At 46.0% G+C, this 19897-nt stretch overlaps 4 non-coding genes across 4 annotated transcripts; all 4 read left to right on the top strand.

Moving 5' to 3' along the window:
• The first annotated feature begins 6626 nt into the window (after positions 1 to 6626).
• trnad-guc (transfer RNA aspartic acid (anticodon GUC)) lies at positions 6627 to 6698 on the top strand. Its single transcript has one exon. It is a non-coding gene; the product is annotated as a tRNA-Asp (tRNA).
• Positions 6699 to 13183: 6485 nt separating this feature from the next.
• Positions 13184 to 13255, top strand: trnad-guc (transfer RNA aspartic acid (anticodon GUC)). The gene has a single exon. It is a non-coding gene; the product is annotated as a tRNA-Asp (tRNA).
• Positions 13256 to 14868: 1613 nt separating this feature from the next.
• Positions 14869 to 14940, top strand: trnad-guc (transfer RNA aspartic acid (anticodon GUC)). Its single transcript has one exon. It is a non-coding gene; the product is annotated as a tRNA-Asp (tRNA).
• Positions 14941 to 17646: 2706 nt separating this feature from the next.
• trnad-guc (transfer RNA aspartic acid (anticodon GUC)) lies at positions 17647 to 17718 on the top strand. The gene has a single exon. It is a non-coding gene; the product is annotated as a tRNA-Asp (tRNA).
• The last annotated feature ends 2179 nt before the right edge of the window (positions 17719 to 19897 follow it).

Below are 19897 nucleotides of genomic sequence, written 5' to 3'. Positions count from 1 at the left end.
CACTATACCAACAACGCAGGCGGAAGTCAGTAGCTTTATTGACGCACTGTGTTCCTAATAAATGTTGTTCAGTTGCATTGACACAATACTTTTTGTTTAAAGCGCAATTAAAAAAAAAAAAAAAAAAAAAAAAAAGAGTCCAAACAATGACCCCTGCTACGGGTAGTGTTGCAAGTGTTATGCGACTTCAGCTAATGATGGGTCCATCCGAAATTATTCCATCCAAAAGTTTTGGGTGGAGGCACAGGTCACAGAGGGAGTTCTGCTTCGACGTCAGCCCGAGCCAAAGGACATGCGCACTGCTCTCTCCAACTGCTTGGAAGGCAGCTATGCTCACCACTATACCACCAACGCAGTCAGCAACTTGCGCCGTCACTAAGAAGGCTCGAAGTGCACGAGTCGCCGATAGGGCTAGAGGAGCAGATGAGATCTTTGTTTGGACCCGTCACTAAAGAGAGCCTTCAAGAATTTGCATCCCGTCACGTACAAGAAAGCGCTGCCTTCCCATCCGGCTAAATAAACACGAAGTGGTCAAACGCAGAGAGTGCCTATAATAACCAAAAGCCCAATCAAGGCAATCTCTTTCTCATGCCTCTATCTGAAAAGTTGGATAAAATCTTATATGAAAAAAAAAGTCTTTTAAAGAAATCCCTTATTCCGAGGTCACCGTAGCCACCAGATCCAGTCTGTATCCGCTTCAGTCACCCGGATCCAGTCCGTATACAGAGAAGATGGTGGATCAACACCTAGAAAGGACCTCTATGGCCCAGAAACACAGCGGAGACCGTGACAACCAGATGAGCCGCAGATACAAATCCCCTGTAAAGACCACCTGGACAAGACCACAGGAAACAGATGATTCTTCTGCACAGTCTGACATTCCTGCAGCCTGGAGCTGATCTACCTGTTTCGTCTGACAAGGGGAGAACTGTCTCCCCGATTGAGCCTGGTTTCTCACCGGGTTTTTTCTCCATCCTTTCACCGATCGAGTTTTGGTTTCTTGCCTCTGTCGCTTCTGGCAGGCGGAGCTGGGGACACTTCATGTACAGCGATATCGTTGACTTGATTGCAAATTATTGCACAGATACTATTTAAACTGAACTTAGCTGAATGATGTCATCAAAGAGTTCAATAACGAAATGCCTTTAACTGTCATTTTGCTTTTTGACGCACTGTGTTCCTAATAAATGTTGTTCAGTTGCATTGACACAATACTTTTTGTTTAAAGCGCAATTAAAAAAAAAAAAAAAAAAAAAAAAGAGTCCAAACAATGACCCCTGCTACGGGTAGTGTTGCAAGTGTTATGCGACTTCAGCTAATGATGGGTCCATCCGAAATTATTCCATCCAAAAGTTTTGGGTGGAGGCACAGGTCACAGAGGGAGTTCTGCTTCGACGTCAGCCCGAGCCAAAGGACATGCGCACTGCTCTCTCCAACTGCTTGGAAGGCAGCTATGCTCACCACTATACCACCAACGCAGTCAGCAGTCAGCAACTTGCGCCGTCACTAAGAAGGCTCGAAGTGCACGAGTCGCCGATAGGGCTAGAGGAGCAGATGAGATCTTTGTTTGGACCCGTCACTAAAGAGAGCCTTCAAGAATTTGCATCCCGTCACGTACAAGAAAGCGCTGCCTTCCCATCCGGCTAAATAAACACGAAGTGGTCAAACGCAGAGAGTGCCTATAATAACCAAAAGCCCAATCAAGGCAATCTCTTTCTCATGCCTCTATCTGAAAAGTTGGATAAAATCTTATATGAAAAAAAAAGTCTTTTAAAGAAATCCCTTATTCCGAGGTCACCGTAGCCACCAGATCCAGTCTGTATCCGCTTCAGTCACCCGGATCCAGTCCGTATACAGAGAAGATGGTGGATCAACACCTAGAAAGGACCTCTATGGCCCAGAAACACAGTGGAGACCGTGACAACCAGATGAGCCGCAGATACAAATCCCTTGTAAAGACCACCTGGACAAGACCACAGGAAACAGATGATTCTTCTGCACAGTCTGACATTCCTGCAGCCTGGAGCTGATCTACCTGTTTCGTCTGACAAGGGGAGAACTGTCTCCCCGACTGTCTCCCACATGCGCACTGCTCTCTCCAACTGCTTGGAAGGCAGCTATGCTCACCACTATACCACCAACGCAGTCAGCAGTCAGCAACTTGCGCCGTCACTAAGAAGGCTCGAAGTGCACGAGTCGCCGATAGGGCTAGAGGAGCAGATGAGATCTTTGTTTGGACCCGTCACTAAAGAGAGCCTTCAAGAATTTGCATCCCGTCACGTACAAGAAAGCGCTGCCTTCCCATCCGGCTAAATAAACACGAAGTGGTCAAACGCAGAGAGTGCCTATAATAACCAAAAGCCCAATCAAGGCAATCTCTTTCTCATGCCTCTATCTGAAAAGTTGGATAAAATCTTATATGAAAAAAAAAGTCTTTTAAAGAAATCCCTTATTCCGAGGTCACCGTAGCCACCAGATCCAGTCTGTATCCGCTTCAGTCACCCGGATCCAGTCCGTATACAGAGAAGATGGTGGATCAACACCTAGAAAGGACCTCTATGGCCCAGAAACACAGCGGAGACCGTGACAACCAGATGAGCCGCAGATACAAATCCCCTGTAAAGACCACCTGGACAAGACCACAGGAAACAGATGATTCTTCTGCACAGTCTGACATTCCTGCAGCCTGGAGCTGATCTACCTGTTTCGTCTGACAAGGGGAGAACTGTCTCCCCGATTGAGCCTGGTTTCTCACCGGGTTTTTTCTCCATCCTTTCACCGATCGAGTTTTGGTTTCTTGCCTCTGTCGCTTCTGGCAGGCGGAGCTGGGGACACTTCATGTACAGCGATATCGTTGACTTGATTGCAAATTATTGCACAGATACTATTTAAACTGAACTTAGCTGAATGATGTCATCAAAGAGTTCAATAACGAAATGCCTTTAACTGTCATTTTGCTTTTTGACGCACTGTGTTCCTAATAAATGTTGTTCAGTTGCATTGACACAATACTTTTTGTTTAAAGCGCAATTAAAAAAAAAAAAAAAAAAAGAGTCCAAACAATGACCCCTGCTACGGGTAGTGTTGCAAGTGTTATGCGACTTCAGCTAATGATGGGTCCATCCGAAATTATTCCATCCAAAAGTTTTGGGTGGAGGCACAGGTCACAGAGGGAGTTCTGCTTCGACGTCAGCCCGAGCCAAAGGACATGCGCACTGCTTTCTCCAACTGCTTGGAAGGCAGCTATGCTCACCACTATACCACCAACGCAGTCAGCAGTCAGCAACTTGCGCCGTCACTAAGAAGGCTCGAAGTGCACGAGTCGCCGATAGGGCTAGAGGAGCAGATGAGATCTTTGTTTGGACCCGTCACTAAAGAGAGCCTTCAAGAATTTGCATCCCGTCACGTACAAGAAAGCGCTGCCTTCCCATCCGGCTAAATAAACACGAAGTGGTCAAACGCAGAGAGTGCCTATAATAACCAAAAGCCCAATCAAGGCAATCTCTTTCTCATGCCTCTATCTGAAAAGTTGGATAAAATCTTATATGAAAAAAAAAAGTCTTTTAAAGAAATCCCTTATTCCGAGGTCACCGTAGCCACCAGATCCAGTCTGTATCCGCTTCAGTCAACCGGATCCAGTCCGTATCCAGAGAAGATGGTGGATCAACACCTAGAAAGGACCTCTATGGCCCAGAAACACAGTGGAGACCGTGACAACTAGATGAGCCGCAGATACAAATCCCTTGTAAAGACCACCTGGACAAGACCACAGGAAACAGATGATTCTTCTGCACAGTCTGACATTCCTGCAGCCTGGAGCTGATCTACTGGTTTCGTCTGACAAGGGGAGAACTGTCTCCCCGACTGAGCCTGGTTTCTCACCGGGTTTTTTCTCCATCCTTTCACCGATCGAGTTTTGGTTTCTTCCCTCTGTCGCTTCTGGCAGGCGGAGCTGGGGACACTTCATGTACAGCGATATCGTTGACTTGATTGCAAATTATTGCACAGATACTATTTAAACTGAACTTAGCTGAATGATGTCATCAAAGAGTTCAATAACGAAATGCCTTTAACTGTCATTTTGCTTTTTGACGCACTGTGTTCCTAATAAATGTTGTTCAGTTGCATTGACACAATACTTTTTGTTTAAAGCGCAATTAAAAAAAAAAAAAAAAAAAAGAGTCCAAACAATGACCCCTGCTACGGGTAGTGTTGCAAGTGTTATGCGACTTCAGCTAATGATGGGTCCATCCGAAATTATTCCATCCAAAAGTTTTGGGTGGAGGCACAGGTCACAGAGGGAGTTCTGCTTCGACGTCAGCCCGAGCCAAAGGACATACGCACTGCTTTCTCCAACTGCTTGGAAGGCAGCTATGCTCACCACTATACCACCAACGCAGTCAGCAGTCAGCAACTTGCGCCGTCACTAAGAAGGCTCGAAGTGCACGAGTCGCCGATAGGGCTAGAAGAGCAGATGAGATCTTTGTTTGGACCCGTCACTAAAGAGAGCCTTCAAGAATTTGCATCCCGTCACGTACAAGAAAGCGCTGCCTTCCCATCCGGCTAAATAAACACGAAGTGGTCAAACGCAGAGAGTGCCTATAATAACCAAAAGCCCAATCAAGGCAATCTCTTTCTCATGCCTCTATCTGAAAAGTTGGATAAAATCTTATATGAAAAAAAAAGTCTTTTAAAGAAATCCCTTATTCCGAGGTCACCGTAGCCACCAGATCCAGTCTGTATCCGCTTCAGTCACCCGGATCCAGTCCGTATCCAGAGAAGATGGTGGATCAACACCTAGAAAGGACCTCTATGGCCCAGAAACACAGCGGAGACCGTGACAACTAGATGAGCCGCAGATACAAATCCCCTGTAAAGACCACCTGGACAAGACCACAGGAAACAGATGATTCTTCTGCACAGTCTGACATTCCTGCAGCCTGGAGCTGATCTACCTGTTTCGTCTGACAAGGGGAGAACTGTCTCCCCGATTGAGCCTGGTTTCTCACCGGGTTTTTTCTCCATCCTTTCACCGATCGAGTTTTGGTTTCTTGCCTCTGTCGCTTCTGGCAGGCGGAGCTGGGGACACTTCATGTACAGCGATATCGTTGACTTGATTGCAAATTATTGCACAGATACTATTTAAACTGAACTTAGCTGAATGATGTCATCAAAGAGTTCAATAACGAAATGCCTTTAACTGTCATTTTGCTTTTTGACGCACTGTGTTCCTAATAAATGTTGTTCAGTTGCATTGACACAATACTTTTTGTTTAAAGCGCAATTAAAAAAAAAAAAAAAAAAAAAAAAAGAGTCCAAACAATGACCCCTGCTACGGGTAGTGTTGCAAGTGTTATGCAACTTCAGCTAATGATGGGTCCATCCGAAATTATTCCATCCAAAAGTTTTGGGTGGAGGCACAGGTCACAGAGGGAGTTCTGCTTCGACGTCAGCCCGAGCCAAAGGACATGCGCACTGCTTTCTCCAACTGCTTGGAAGGCAGCTATGCTCACCACTATACCACCAACGCAGTCAGCAGTCAGCAACTTGCGCCGTCACTAAGAAGGCTCGAAATGCACGAGTCGCCGATAGGGCTAGAGGAGCAGATGAGATCTTTGTTTGGACCCGTCACTAAAGAGAGCCTTCAAGAATTTGCATCCCGTCACGTACAAGAAAGCGCTGCCTTCCCATCCGGCTAAATAAACACGAAGTGGTCAAACGCAGAGAGTGCCTATAATAACCAAAAGCCCAATCAAGGCAATCTCTTTCTCATGCCTCTATCTGAAAAGTTGGATAAAATCTTATATGAAAAAAAAAAGTCTTTTAAAGAAATCCCTTATTCCGAGGTCACCGTAGCCACCAGATCCAGTCTGTATCCGCTTCAGTCACCCGGATCCAGTCCGTATCCAGAGAAGATGGTGGATCAACACCTAGAAAGGACCTCTATGGCCCAGAAACACAGTGGAGACCGTGACAACTAGATGAGCCGCAGATACAAATCCCTTGTAAAGACCACCTGGACAAGACCACAGGAAACAGATGATTCTTCTGCACAGTCTGACATTCCTGCAGCCTGGAGCTGATCTACTGGTTTCGTCTGACAAGGGGAGAACTGTCTCCCCGACTGAGCCTGGTTTCTCACCGGGTTTTTTCTCCATCCTTTCACCGATCGAGTTTTGGTTTCTTCCCTCTGTCGCTTCTGGCAGGCGGAGCTGGGGACACTTCATGTACAGCGATATCGTTGACTTGATTGCAAATTATTGCACAGATACTATTTAAACTGAACTTAGCTGAATGATGTCATCAAAGAGTTCAATAACGAAATGCCTTTAACTGTCATTTTGCTTTTTGACGCACTGTGTTCCTAATTAATGTTGTTCAGTTGCATTGACGCAATACTTTCTGTTTAAAGCGCAATTTAAAAAAAAAAAAAAAAAAAAAAAAAGAGTCCAAACAATGACCCCTGCTACGGGTAGTGTTCCAAGTGTTATGCGACTTCAGCTAATGATGGGTCCATCAGAAATTTTACGGTGCTAGGGCTGGGTCTGCGTCAGAAGAAGCCATGCATTGTTTAGTTATGTCAGTGCAGTGCCGTCAGTTGGGGGAGAAACGGCAGCATGCACGGCTCCTCGTTAGTATAGTGGACAGTATCTCCGCCTGTCACGCGGAAGACCGGGGTTCGATTCCCCGACGGGGAGAGCTGGTTCTTTTCGTCTTCCGAATGATCCATCCAAAATGTTTGGTTGGATTCGCAGGTCACAGAAGGAGTTCTGCTTCGACGTCAGCCCGAGCCAAAGGACATGCGTTGGCCGGGAATCGAACCCGGGTCAACTGCTTGGAAGGCAGCTATGCTCACCACTATACCAACAACGCAGGCGGAAGTCAGTAGCTTTATTGACGCACTGTGTTCCTAATAAATGTTGTTCAGTTGCATTGACACAATACTTTTTGTTTAAAGCGCAATTAAAAAAAAAAAAAAAAAAAAAAAAGAGTCCAAACAATGACCCCTGCTACGGGTAGTGTTGCAAGTGTTATGCGACTTCAGCTAATGATGGGTCCATCCGAAATTATTCCATCCAAAAGTTTTGGGTGGAGGCACAGGTCACAGAGGGAGTTCTGCTTCGACGTCAGCCCGAGCCAAAGGACATGCGCACTGCTCTCTCCAACTGCTTGGAAGGCAGCTATGCTCACCACTATACCACCAACGCAGTCAGCAGTCAGCAACTTGCGCCGTCACTAAGAAGGCTCGAAGTGCACGAGTCGCCGATAGGGCTAGAGGAGCAGATGAGATCTTTGTTTGGACCCGTCACTAAAGAGAGCCTTCAAGAATTTGCATCCCGTCACGTACAAGAAAGCGCTGCCTTCCCATCCGGCTAAATAAACACGAAGTGGTCAAACGCAGAGAGTGCCTATAATAACCAAAAGCCCAATCAAGGCAATCTCTTTCTCATGCCTCTATCTGAAAAGTTGGATAAAATCTTATATGAAAAAAAAAGTCTTTTAAAGAAATCCCTTATTCCGAGGTCACCGTAGCCACCAGATCCAGTCTGTATCCGCTTCAGTCACCCGGATCCAGTCCGTATACAGAGAAGATGGTGGATCAACACCTAGAAAGGACCTCTATGGCCCAGAAACACAGCGGAGACCGTGACAACCAGATGAGCCGCAGATACAAATCCCCTGTAAAGACCACCTGGACAAGACCACAGGAAACAGATGATTCTTCTGCACAGTCTGACATTCCTGCAGCCTGGAGCTGATCTACCTGTTTCGTCTGACAAGGGGAGAACTGTCTCCCCGATTGAGCCTGGTTTCTCACCGGGTTTTTTCTCCATCCTTTCACCGATCGAGTTTTGGTTTCTTGCCTCTGTCGCTTCTGGCAGGCGGAGCTGGGGACACTTCATGTACAGCGATATCGTTGACTTGATTGCAAATTATTGCACAGATACTATTTAAACTGAACTTAGCTGAATGATGTCATCAAAGAGTTCAATAACGAAATGCCTTTAACTGTCATTTTGCTTTTTGACGCACTGTGTTCCTAATAAATGTTGTTCAGTTGCATTGACACAATACTTTTTGTTTAAAGCGCAATTAAAAAAAAAAAAAAAAAAAGAGTCCAAACAATGACCCCTGCTACGGGTAGTGTTGCAAGTGTTATGCGACTTCAGCTAATGATGGGTCCATCCGAAATTATTCCATCCAAAAGTTTTGGGTGGAGGCACAGGTCACAGAGGGAGTTCTGCTTCGACGTCAGCCCGAGCCAAAGGACATGCGCACTGCTTTCTCCAACTGCTTGGAAGGCAGCTATGCTCACCACTATACCACCAACGCAGTCAGCAGTCAGCAACTTGCGCCGTCACTAAGAAGGCTCGAAGTGCACGAGTCGCCGATAGGGCTAGAGGAGCAGATGAGATCTTTGTTTGGACCCGTCACTAAAGAGAGCCTTCAAGAATTTGCATCCCGTCACGTACAAGAAAGCGCTGCCTTCCCATCCGGCTAAATAAACACGAAGTGGTCAAACGCAGAGAGTGCCTATAATAACCAAAAGCCCAATCAAGGCAATCTCTTTCTCATGCCTCTATCTGAAAAGTTGGATAAAATCTTATATGAAAAAAAAAGTCTTTTAAAGAAATCCCTTATTCCGAGGTCACCGTAGCCACCAGATCCAGTCTGTATCCGCTTCAGTCACCCGGATCCAGTCCGTATCCAGAGAAGATGGTGGATCAACACCTAGAAAGGACCTCTATGGCCCAGAAACACAGCGGAGACCGTGACAACTAGATGAGCCGCAGATACAAATCCCTTGTAAAGACCACCTGGACAAGACCACAGGAAACAGATGATTCTTCTGCACAGTCTGACATTCCTGCAGCCTGGACCTGATCTACTGGTTTCGTCTGACAAGGGGAGAACTGTCTCCCCGACTGAGCCTGGTTTCTCACCGGGTTTTTTCTCCATCCTTTCACTGATCAAGTTTTGGTTTCTTCCCTCTGTCGCTTCTGGCAGGCGGAGCTGGGGACACTTCATGTACAGCGATATCGTTGACTTGATTGCAAATTATTGCACAGATACTATTTAAACTGAACTTAGCTGAATGATGTCATCAAAGAGTTCAATAACGAAATGCCTTTAACTGTCATTTTGCTTTTTGACGCACTGTGTTCCTAATTAATGTTGTTCAGTTGCATTGACGCAATACTTTCTGTTTGAAGCGCAATTTAAAAAAAATCAATAAAAGAATCGAACCCGGGTCAACTGCTTGGAAGGCAGCTATGCTCACCACTATACCACCAACGCAGGCGGAAGTCAGTAGCTTTATTGACGCACTGTGTTCCTAATAAATGTTGTTCAGTTGCATTGACACAATACTTTTTTTTTAAAGCGCAATTTAAAAAAAAAAAAAAAAAAAAAAAGAGTCCAAACAATGACCCCTGCTACCGGTAGTGTTGCAAGTGTTATGCGACTTCAGCTAATGATGGGTCCATCCGAAATTATTCCATCCAAAAGTTTTGGGTGGAGGCACAGGTCACAGAGGGAGTTCTGCTTCGACGTCAGCCCGAGCCAAAGGATATGCTTTGGCCGGGAATCGAATCCGGGTCAACTGCTTGGAAGGCAGCTATGCTCACCACTATACCACCAACGCAGTCAGCAGTCAGCAACTTGCGCCGTCACTAAGAAGGCTCGAAGTGCACGAGTCGCCGATAGGGCTAGAGGAGCAGATGAGATCTTTGTTTGGACCCGTCACTAAAGAGAGCCTTCAAGAATTTGCATCCCGTCACGTACAAGAAAGCGCTGCCTTCCCATCCGGCTAAATAAACACGAAGTGGTCAAATGCAGAGAGTGCCTATAATAACCAAAAGCCCAATCAAGGCAATCTCTTTCTCATGCCTCTATCTGAAAAGTTGGATAAAATCTTATATGAAAAAAAAAAGTCTTTTAAAGAAATCCCTTATTCCGAGGTCACCGTAGCCACCAGATCCAGTCTGTATCCGCTTCAGTCACCCGGATCCAGTCCGTATCCAGAGAAGATGGTGGATCAACACCTAGAAAGGACCTCTATGGCCCAGAAACACAGCGGAGACCGTGACAACTAGATGAGCCGCAGATACAAATCCCTTGTAAAGACCACCTGGACAAGACCACAGGAAACAGATGATTCTTCTGCACAGTCTGACATTCCTGCAGCCTGGACCTGATCTACTGGTTTCGTCTGACAAGGGGAGAACTGTCTCCCCGACTGAGCCTGGTTTCTCACCGGGTTTTTTCTCCATCCTTTCACCGATCGAGTTTTGGTTTCTTCCCTCTGTCGCTTCTGGCAGGCGGAGCTGGGGACACTTCATGTACAGCGATATCGTTGACTTGATTGCAAATTATTGCACAGATACTATTTAAACTGAACTTAGCTGAATGATGTCATCAAAGAGTTCAATAACGAAATGCCTTTAACTGTCATTTTGCTTTTTGACGCACTGTGTTCCTAATAAATGTTGTTCAGTTGCATTGACACAATACTTTTTGTTTAAAGCGCAATTAAAAAAAAAAAAAAAAAAAGAGTCCAAACAATGACCCCTGCTACGGGTAGTGTTGCAAGTGTTATGCGACTTCAGCTAACGATGGGTCCATCCGAAATTATTCCATCCAAAAGTTTTGGGTGGAGGCACAGGTCACAGAGGGAGTTCTGCTTCGACGTCAGCCCGAGCCAAAGGATATGCTTTGGCCGGGAATCGAATCCGGGTCAACTGCTTGGAAGGCAGCTATGCTCACCACTATACCACCAACGCAGTCAGCAGTCAGCAACTTGCGCCGTCACTAAGAAAGCTCGAAGTGCACGAGTCGCCGATAGGGCTAGAGGAGCAGATGAGATCTTTGTTTGGACCCGTCACTAAAGAGAGCCTTCAAGAATTTGCATCCCGTCACGTACAAGAAAGCGCTGCCTTCCCATCCGGCTAAATAAACACGAAGTGGTCAAACGCAGAGAGTGCCTATAATAACCAAAAGCCCAATCAAGGCAATCTCTTTCTCATGCCTCTATCTGAAAAGTTGGATAAAATCTTATATGAAAAAAAAAGTCTTTTAAAGAAATCCCTTATTCCGAGGTCACCGTAGCCACCAGATCCAGTCTGTATCCGCTTCAGTCACCCGGATCCAGTCCGTATCCAGAGAAGATGGTGGATCAACACCTAGAAAGGACCTCTATGGCCCAGAAACACAGCGGAGACCGTGACAACTAGATGAGCCGCAGATACAAATCCCTTGTAAAGACCACCTGGACAAGACCACAGGAAACAGATGATTCTTCTGCACAGTCTGACATTCCTGCAGCCTGGACCTGATCTACTGGTTTCGTCTGACAAGGGGAGAACTGTCTCCCCGACTGAGCCTGGTTTCTCACCGGGTTTTTTCTCCATCCTTTCACTGATCGAGTTTTGGTTTCTTCCCTCTGTCGCTTCTGGCAGGCGGAGCTGGGGACACTTCATGTACAGCGATATCGTTGACTTGATTGCAAATTATTGCACAGATACTATTTAAACTGAACTTAGCTGAATGATGTCATCAAAGAGTTCAATAACGAAATGCCTTTAACTGTCATTTTGCTTTTTGACGCACTGTGTTCCTAATTAATGTTGTTCAGTTGCATTGACGCAATACTTTCTGTTTGAAGCGCAATTTAAAAAAAATCAATAAAAGAATCGAACCCGGGTCAACTGCTTGGAAGGCAGCTATGCTCACCACTATACCACCAACGCAGGCGGAAGTCAGTAGCTTTATTGACGCACTGTGTTCCTAATAAATGTTGTTCAGTTGCATTGACACAATACTTTTTTTTTAAAGCGCAATTTAAAAAAAAAAAAAAAAAAAAAAAAGAGTCCAAACAATGACCCCTGCTACCGGTAGTGTTGCAAGTGTTATGCGACTTCAGCTAATGATGGGTCCATCCGAAATTATTCCATCCAAAAGTTTTGGGTGGAGGCACAGGTCACAGAGGGAGTTCTGCTTCGACGTCAGCCCGAGCCAAAGGACATGCGCACTGCTCTCTCCAACTGCTTGGAAGGCAGCTATGCTCACCACTATACCACCAACGCAGTCAGCAGTCAGCAACTTGCGCCGTCACTAAGAAGGCTCGAAGTGCACGAGTCGCCGATAGGGCTAGAGGAGCAGATGAGATCTTTGTTTGGACCCGTCACTAAAGAGAGCCTTCAAGAATTTGCATCCCGTCACGTACAAGAAAGCGCTGCCTTCCCATCCGGCTAAATAAACACGAAGTGGTCAAACGCAGAGAGTGCCTATAATAACCAAAAGCCCAATCAAGGCAATCTCTTTCTCATGCCTCTATCTGAAAAGTTGGATAAAATCTTATATGAAAAAAAAAGTCTTTTAAAGAAATCCCTTATTCCGAGGTCACCGTAGCCACCAGATCCAGTCTGTATCCGCTTCAGTCACCCGGATCCAGTCCGTATCCAGAGAAGATGGTGGATCAACACCTAGAAAGGACCTCTATGGCCCAGAAACACAGCGGAGACCGTGACAACTAGATGAGCCGCAGATACAAATCCCCTGTAAAGACCACCTGGACAAGACCACAGGAAACAGATGATTCTTCTGCACAGTCTGACATTCCTGCAGCCTAGAGCTGATCTACCTGTTTCGTCTGACAAGGGGAGAACTGTCTCCCCGATTGAGCCTGGTTTCTCACCGGGTTTTTTCTCCATCCTTTCACCGATCGAGTTTTGGTTTCTTGCCTCTGTCGCTTCTGGCAGGCGGAGCTGGGGACACTTCATGTACAGCGATATCGTTGACTTGATTGCAAATTATTGCACAGATACTATTTAAACTGAACTTAGCTGAATGATGTCATCAAAGAGTTCAATAACGAAATGCCTTTAACTGTCATTTTGCTTTTTGACGCACTGTGTTCCTAATAAATGTTGTTCAGTTGCATTGACACAATACTTTTTGTTTAAAGCGCAATTTAAAAAAAAAAAAAAAAAAAAAAAAAAAGAGTCCAAACAATGACCCCAGCTACGGGTAGTGTTCCAAGTGTTATGCGACTTCAGCTAATGATGGGTCCATCAGAAATTTTACGGTGCTAGGGCTGGGTCTGCGTCAGAAGAAGCCATGCATTGTTTAGTTATGTCAGTGCAGTGCCGTCAGTTGGGGGAGAAACGGCAGCATGCACGGCTCCTCGTTAGTATAGTGGACAGTATCTCCGCCTGTCACGCGGAAGACCGGGGTTCGATTCCCCGACGGGGAGAGCTGGTTCTTTTCGTCTTCCGAATGATCCATCCAAAATGTTTGGTTGGATTCGCAGGTCACAGAAGGAGTTCTGCTTCGACGTCAGCCCGAGCCAAAGGACATGCGTTGGCCGGGAATCGAACCCGGGTCAACTGCTTGGAAGGCAGCTATGCTCACCACTATACCAGCAACGCAGGCGGAAGTCAGTAGCTTTATTGACGCACTGTGTTCCTAATAAATGTTGTTCAGTTGCATTGACACAATACTTTTTGTTTAAAGCGCAATTAAAAAAAAAAAAAAAAAAAAAAAGAGTCCAAACAATGACCCCTGCTACGGGTAGTGTTGCAAGTGTTATGCGACTTCAGCTAATGATGGGTCCATCCGAAATTATTCCATCCAAAAGTTTTGGGTGGAGGCACAGGTCACAGAGGGAGTTCTGCTTCGACGTCAGCCCGAGCCAAAGGATATGCGTTGGCCGGGAATCGAATCCGTGTCAACTGCTTGGAAGGCAGCTATGCTCACCACTATACCACCAACGCAGTCAGCAGTCAGCAACTTGCGCCGTCACTAAGAAGGCTCGAAGTGCACGAGTCGCCGATAGGGCTAGAGGAGCAGATGAGATCTTTGTTTGGACCCGTCACTAAAGAGAGCCTTCAAGAATTTGCATCCCGTCACGTACAAGAAAGCGCTGCCTTCCCATCCGGCTAAATAAACACGAAGTGGTCAAACGCAGAGAGTGCCTATAATAACCAAAAGCCCAATCAAGGCAATCTCTTTCTCATGCCTCTATCTGAAAAGTTGGATAAAATCTTATATGAAAAAAAAAGTCTTTTAAAGAAATCCCTTATTCCGAGGTCACCGTAGCCACCAGATCCAGTCTGTATCCGCTTCAGTCACCCGGATCCAGTCCGTATCCAGAGAAGATGGTGGATCAACACCTAGAAAGGACCTCTATGGCCCAGAAGCACAGCGGAGACCGTGACAACTAGATGAGCCGCAGATACAAATCCCTTGTAAAGACCACCTGGACAAGACCACAGGAAACAGATGATTCTTCTGCACAGTCTGACATTCCTGCAGCCTGGAGCTGATCTACTGGTTTCGTCTGACAAGGGGAGAACTGTCTCCCCGACTGAGCCTGGTTTCTCACCGGGTTTTTTCTCCATCCTTTCACCGATCGAGTTTTGGTTTCTTCCCTCTGTCGCTTCTGGCAGGCGGAGCTGGGGACACTTCATGTACAGCGATATCGTTGACTTGATTGCAAATTATTGCACAGATACTATTTAAACTGAACTTAGCTGAATGATGTCATCAAAGAGTTCAATAACGAAATGCCTTTAACTGTCATTTTGCTTTTTGACGCACTGTGTTCCTAATTAATGTTGTTCAGTTGCATTGACGCAATACTTTCTGTTTAAAGCGCAATTTAAAAAAAAAAAAAAAAAAAAAAAGAGTCCAAACAATGACCCCTGCTACGGGTAGTGTTCCAAGTGTTATGCGACTTCAGCTAATGATGGGTCCATCAGAAATTTTACGGTGCTAGGGCTGGGTCTGCGTCAGAAGAAGCCATGCATTGTTTAGTTATGTCAGTGCAGTGCCGTCAGTTGGGGGAGAAACGGCAGCATGCACGGCTCCTCGTTAGTATAGTGGACAGTATCTCCGCCTGTCACGCGGAAGACCGGGGTTCGATTCCCCGACGGGGAGAGCTGGTTCTTTTCGTCTTCCGAATGATCCATCCAAAATGTTTGGTTGGAGTCGCAGGTCACAGAAGGAGTTCTGCTTCGACGTCAGCCCGAGCCAAAGGACATGCGTTGGCCGGGAATCGAACCCGGGTCAACTGCTTGGAAGGCAGCTATGCTCACCACTATACCACCAACGCAGGCGGAAGTCAGTAGCTTTATTGACGCACTGTGTTCCTAATAAATGTTGTTCAGTTGCATTGACACAATACTTTTTGTTTAAAGCGCAATAAAAAAAAAAAAAAAAAAAAAAAAAGAGTCCAAACAATGACCCCTGCTACGGGTAGTGTTGCAAGTGTTATGCGACTTCAGCTAATGATGGGTCCATCCGAAATTATTCCATCCAAAAGTTTTGGGTGGAGGCACAGGTCACAGAGGGAGTTCTGCTTCGACGTCAGCCCGAGCCAAAGGACATGCGCACTGCTTTCTCCAACTGCTTGGAAGGCAGCTATGCTCACCACTATACCACCAACGCAGTCAGCAGTCAGCAACTTGCGCCGTCACTAAGAAGGCTCGAAGTGCACGAGTCGCCGATAGGGCTAGAAGAGCAGATGAGATCTTTGTTTGGACCCGTCACTAAAGAGAGCCTTCAAGAATTTGCATCCCGTCACGTACAAGAAAGCGCTGCCTTCCCATCCGGCTAAATAAACACGAAGTGGTCAAACGCAGAGAGTGCCTATAATAACCAAAAGCCCAATCAAGGCAATCTCTTTCTCATGCCTCTATCTGAAAAGTTGGATAAAATCTTATATGAAAAAAAAAGTCTTTTAAAGAAATCCCTTATTCCGAGGTCACCGTAGCCACCAGATCCAGTCTGTATCCGCTTCAGTCACCCGGATCCAGTCCGTATCCAGAGAAGATGGTGGATCAACACCTAGAAAGGACCTCTATGGCCCAGAAACACAGCGGAGACCGTGACAACTAGATGAGCCGCAGATACAAATCCCCTGTAAAGACCACCTGGACAAGACCACAGGAAACAGATGATTCTTCTGCACAGTCTGACATTCCTGCAGCCTGGAGCTGATCTACCTGTTTCGTCTGACAAGGGGAGAACTGTCTCCCCGATTGAGCCTGGTTTCTCACCGGGTTTTTTCTCCATCCTTTCACCGATCGAGTTTTGGTTTCTTGCCTCTGTCGCTTCTGGCAGGCGGAGCTGGGGACACTTCATGTACAGCGATATCGTTGACTTGATTGCAAATTATTGCACAGATACTATTTAAACTGAACTTAGCTGAATGATGTCATCAAAGAGTTCAATAACGAAATGCCTTTAACTGTCATTTTGCTTTTTGACGCACTGTGTTCCTAATAAATGTTGTTCAGTTGCATTGACACAATACTTTTTGTTTAAAGCGCAATTAAAAAAAAAAAAAAAAAAAAAAAAGAGTCCAAACAATGACCCCTGCTACGGGTAGTGTTGCAAGTGTTATGCAACTTCAGCTAATGATGGGTCCATCCGAAATTATTCCATCCAAAAGTTTTGGGTGGAGGCACAGGTCACAGAGGGAGTTCTGCTTCGACGTCAGCCCGAGCCAAAGGACATGCGCACTGCTCTCTCCAACTGCTTGGAAGGCAGCTATGCTCACCACTATACCACCAACGCAGTCTGCAGTCAGCAACTTGCGCCGTCACTAAGAAGGCTCGAAGTGCACGAGTCGCCGATAGGGCTAGAGGAGCAGATGAGATCTTTGTTTGGACCCGTCACTAAAGAGAGCCTTCAAGAATTTGCATCCCGTCACGTACAAGAAAGCGCTGCCTTCCCATCCGGCTAAATAAACACGAAGTGGTCAAACGCAGAGAGTGCCTATAATAACCAAAAGCCCAATCAAGGCAATCTCTTTCTCATGCCTCTATCTGAAAAGTTGGATAAAATCTTATATGAAAAAAAAAAGTCTTTTAAAGAAATCCCTTATTCCGAGGTCACCGTAGCCACCAGATCCAGTCCGTATCCAGAGAAGATGGTGGATCAACACCTAGAAAGGACCTCTATGGCCCAGAAACACAGTGGAGACCGTGACAACTAGATGAGCCGCAGATACAAATCCCTTGTAAAGACCACCTGGACAAGACCACAGGAAACAGATGATTCTTCTGCACAGTCTGACATTCCTGCAGCCTGGAGCTGATCTACTGGTTTCGTCTGACAAGGGGAGAACTGTCTCCCCGACTGAGCCTGGTTTCTCACCGGGTTTTTTCTCCATCCTTTCACCGATCGAGTTTTGGTTTCTTCCCTCTGTCGCTTCTGGCAGGCGGAGCTGGGGACACTTCATGTACAGCGATATCGTTGACTTGATTGCAAATTATTGCACAGATACTATTTAAACTGAACTTAGCTGAATGATGTCATCAAAGAGTTCAATAACGAAATGCCTTTAACTGTCATTTTGCTTTTTGACGCACTGTGTTCCTAATTAATGTTGTTCAGTTGCATTGACGCAATACTTTCTGTTTAAAGCGCAATTTAAAAAAAAAAAAAAAAAAAAAAAAGAGTCCAAACAATGACCCCTGCTACGGGTAGTGTTCCAAGTGTTATGCGACTTCAGCTAATGATGGGTCCATCAGAAATTTTACGGTGCTAGGGCTGGGTCTGCGTCAGAAGAAGCCATGCATTGTTTAGTTATGTCAGTGCAGTGCCGTCAGTTGGGGGAGAAACAGCAGCATGCACGGCTCCTCGTTAGTATAGTGGACAGTATCTCCGCCTGTCACGCGGAAGACCGGGGTTCGATTCCCCGACGGGGAGAGCTGGTTCTTTTCGTCTTCCGAATGATCCATCCAAAATGTTTGGTTGGATTCGCAGGTCACAGAAGGAGTTCTGCTTCGACGTCAGCCCGAGCCAAAAGACATGCGTTGGCCCTGGAATCGAACCCGGGTCAACTGCTTGGAAGGCAGCTATGCTCACCACTATACCAACAACGCAGGCGGAAGTCAGTAGCTTTATTGACGCACTGTGTTCCTAATAAATGTTGTTCAGTTGCATTGACACAAGACTTTTTGTTTAAAGCGCAATTAAAAAAAAAAAAAAAAAAAAGAGTCCAAACAATGACCCCTGCTACGGGTAGTGTTGCAAGTGTTATGCGACTTCAGCTAATGATGGGTCCATCCGAAATTATTCCATCCAAAAGTTTTGGGTGGAGGCACAGGTCACAGAGGGAGTTCTGCTTCGACGTCAGCCCGAGCCAAAGGACATGCGCACTGCTCTCTCCAACTGCTTGGAAGGCAGCTATGCTCACCACTATACCACCAACGCAGTCAGCAGTCAGCAACTTGCGCCGTCACTAAGAAGGCTCGAAGTGCACGAGTCGCCGATAGGGCTAGAGGAGCAGATGAGATCTTTGTTTGGACCCGTCACTAAAGAGAGCCTTCAAGAATTTGCATCCCGTCACGTACAAGAAAGCGCTGCCTTCCCATCCGGCTAAATAAACACGAAATGGTCAAACGCAGAGAGTGCCTATAATAACCAAAAGCCCAATCAAGGCAATCTCTTTCTCATGCCTCTATCTGAAAAGTTGGATAAAATCTTATATGAAAAAAAAAGTCTTTTAAAGAAATCCCTTATTCCGAGGTCACCGTAGCCACCAGATCCAGTCTGTATCCGCTTCAGTCACCCGGATCCAGTCCGTATCCAGAGAAGATGGTGGATCAACACCTAGAAAGGACCTCTATGGCCCAGAAACACAGCGGAGACCGTGACAACTAGATGAGCCGCAGATACAAATCCCTTGTAAAGACCACCTGGACAAGACCACAGGAAACAGATGATTCTTCTGCACAGTCTGACATTCCTGCAGCCTGGACCTGATCTACTGGTTTCGTCTGACAAGGGGAGAACTGTCTCCCCGACTGAGCCTGGTTTCTCACCGGGTTTTTTCTCCATCCTTTCACCGATCGAGTTTTGGTTTCTTCCCTCTGTCGCTTCTGGCAGGCGGAGCTGGGGACACTTCATGTACAGCGATATCGTTGACTTGATTGCAAATTATTGCACAGATACTATTTAAACTGAACTTAGCTGAATGATGTCATCAAAGAGTTCAATAACGAAATGCCTTTAACTGTCATTTTGCTTTTTGACGCACTGTGTTCCTAATAAATGTTGTTCAGTTGCATTGACACAATACTTTTTGTTTAAAGCGCAATAAAAAAAAAAAAAAAAAAAAAGAGTCCAAACAATGACCCCTGCTACGGGTAGTGTTGCAAGTGTTATGCGACTTCAGCTAACGATGGGTCCATCCGAAATTATTCCATCCAAAAGTTTTGGGTGGAGGCACAGGTCACAGAGGGAGTTCTGCTTCGACGTCAGCCCGAGCCAAAGGATATGCTTTGGCCGGGAATCGAATCCGGGTCAACTGCTTGGAAGGCAGCTATGCTCACCACTATACCACCAACGCAGTCAGCAACTTGCGCCGTCACTAAGAAGGCTCGAAGTGCACGAGTCGCCGATAGGGCTAGAGGAGCAGATGAGATCTTTGTTTGGACCCGTCACTAAAGAGAGCCTTCAAGAATTTGCATCCCGTCACGTACAAGAAAGCGCTGCCTTCCCATCCGGCTAAATAAACACGAAGTGGTCAAACGCAGAGAGTGCCTATAATAACCAAAAGCCCAATCAAGGCAATCTCTTTCTCATGCCTCTATCTGAAAAGTTGGATAAAATCTTATATGAAAAAAAAAGTCTTTTAAAGAAATCCCTTATTCCGAGGTCACCGTAGCCACCAGATCCAGTCTGTATCCGCTTCAGTCACCCGGATCCAGTCCGTATCCAGAGAAGATGGTGGATCAACACCTAGAAAGGACCTCTATGGCCCAGAAACACAGCGGAGACCGTGACAACTAGATGAGCCGCAGATACAAATCCCTTGTAAAGACCACCTGGACAAGACCACAGGAAACAGATGATTCTTCTGCACAGTCTGACATTCCTGCAG

The sequence above is a fragment of the Carassius gibelio genome, chromosome B19 (genome assembly GCF_023724105.1).
Source record: "Carassius gibelio isolate Cgi1373 ecotype wild population from Czech Republic chromosome B19, carGib1.2-hapl.c, whole genome shotgun sequence".
NCBI classification, from domain to species: domain Eukaryota; kingdom Metazoa; phylum Chordata; class Actinopteri; order Cypriniformes; family Cyprinidae; genus Carassius; species Carassius gibelio.
Note: the sequence above shows the minus strand (reverse complement) of the source record. Positions and strands in the feature narration are given on the sequence as shown.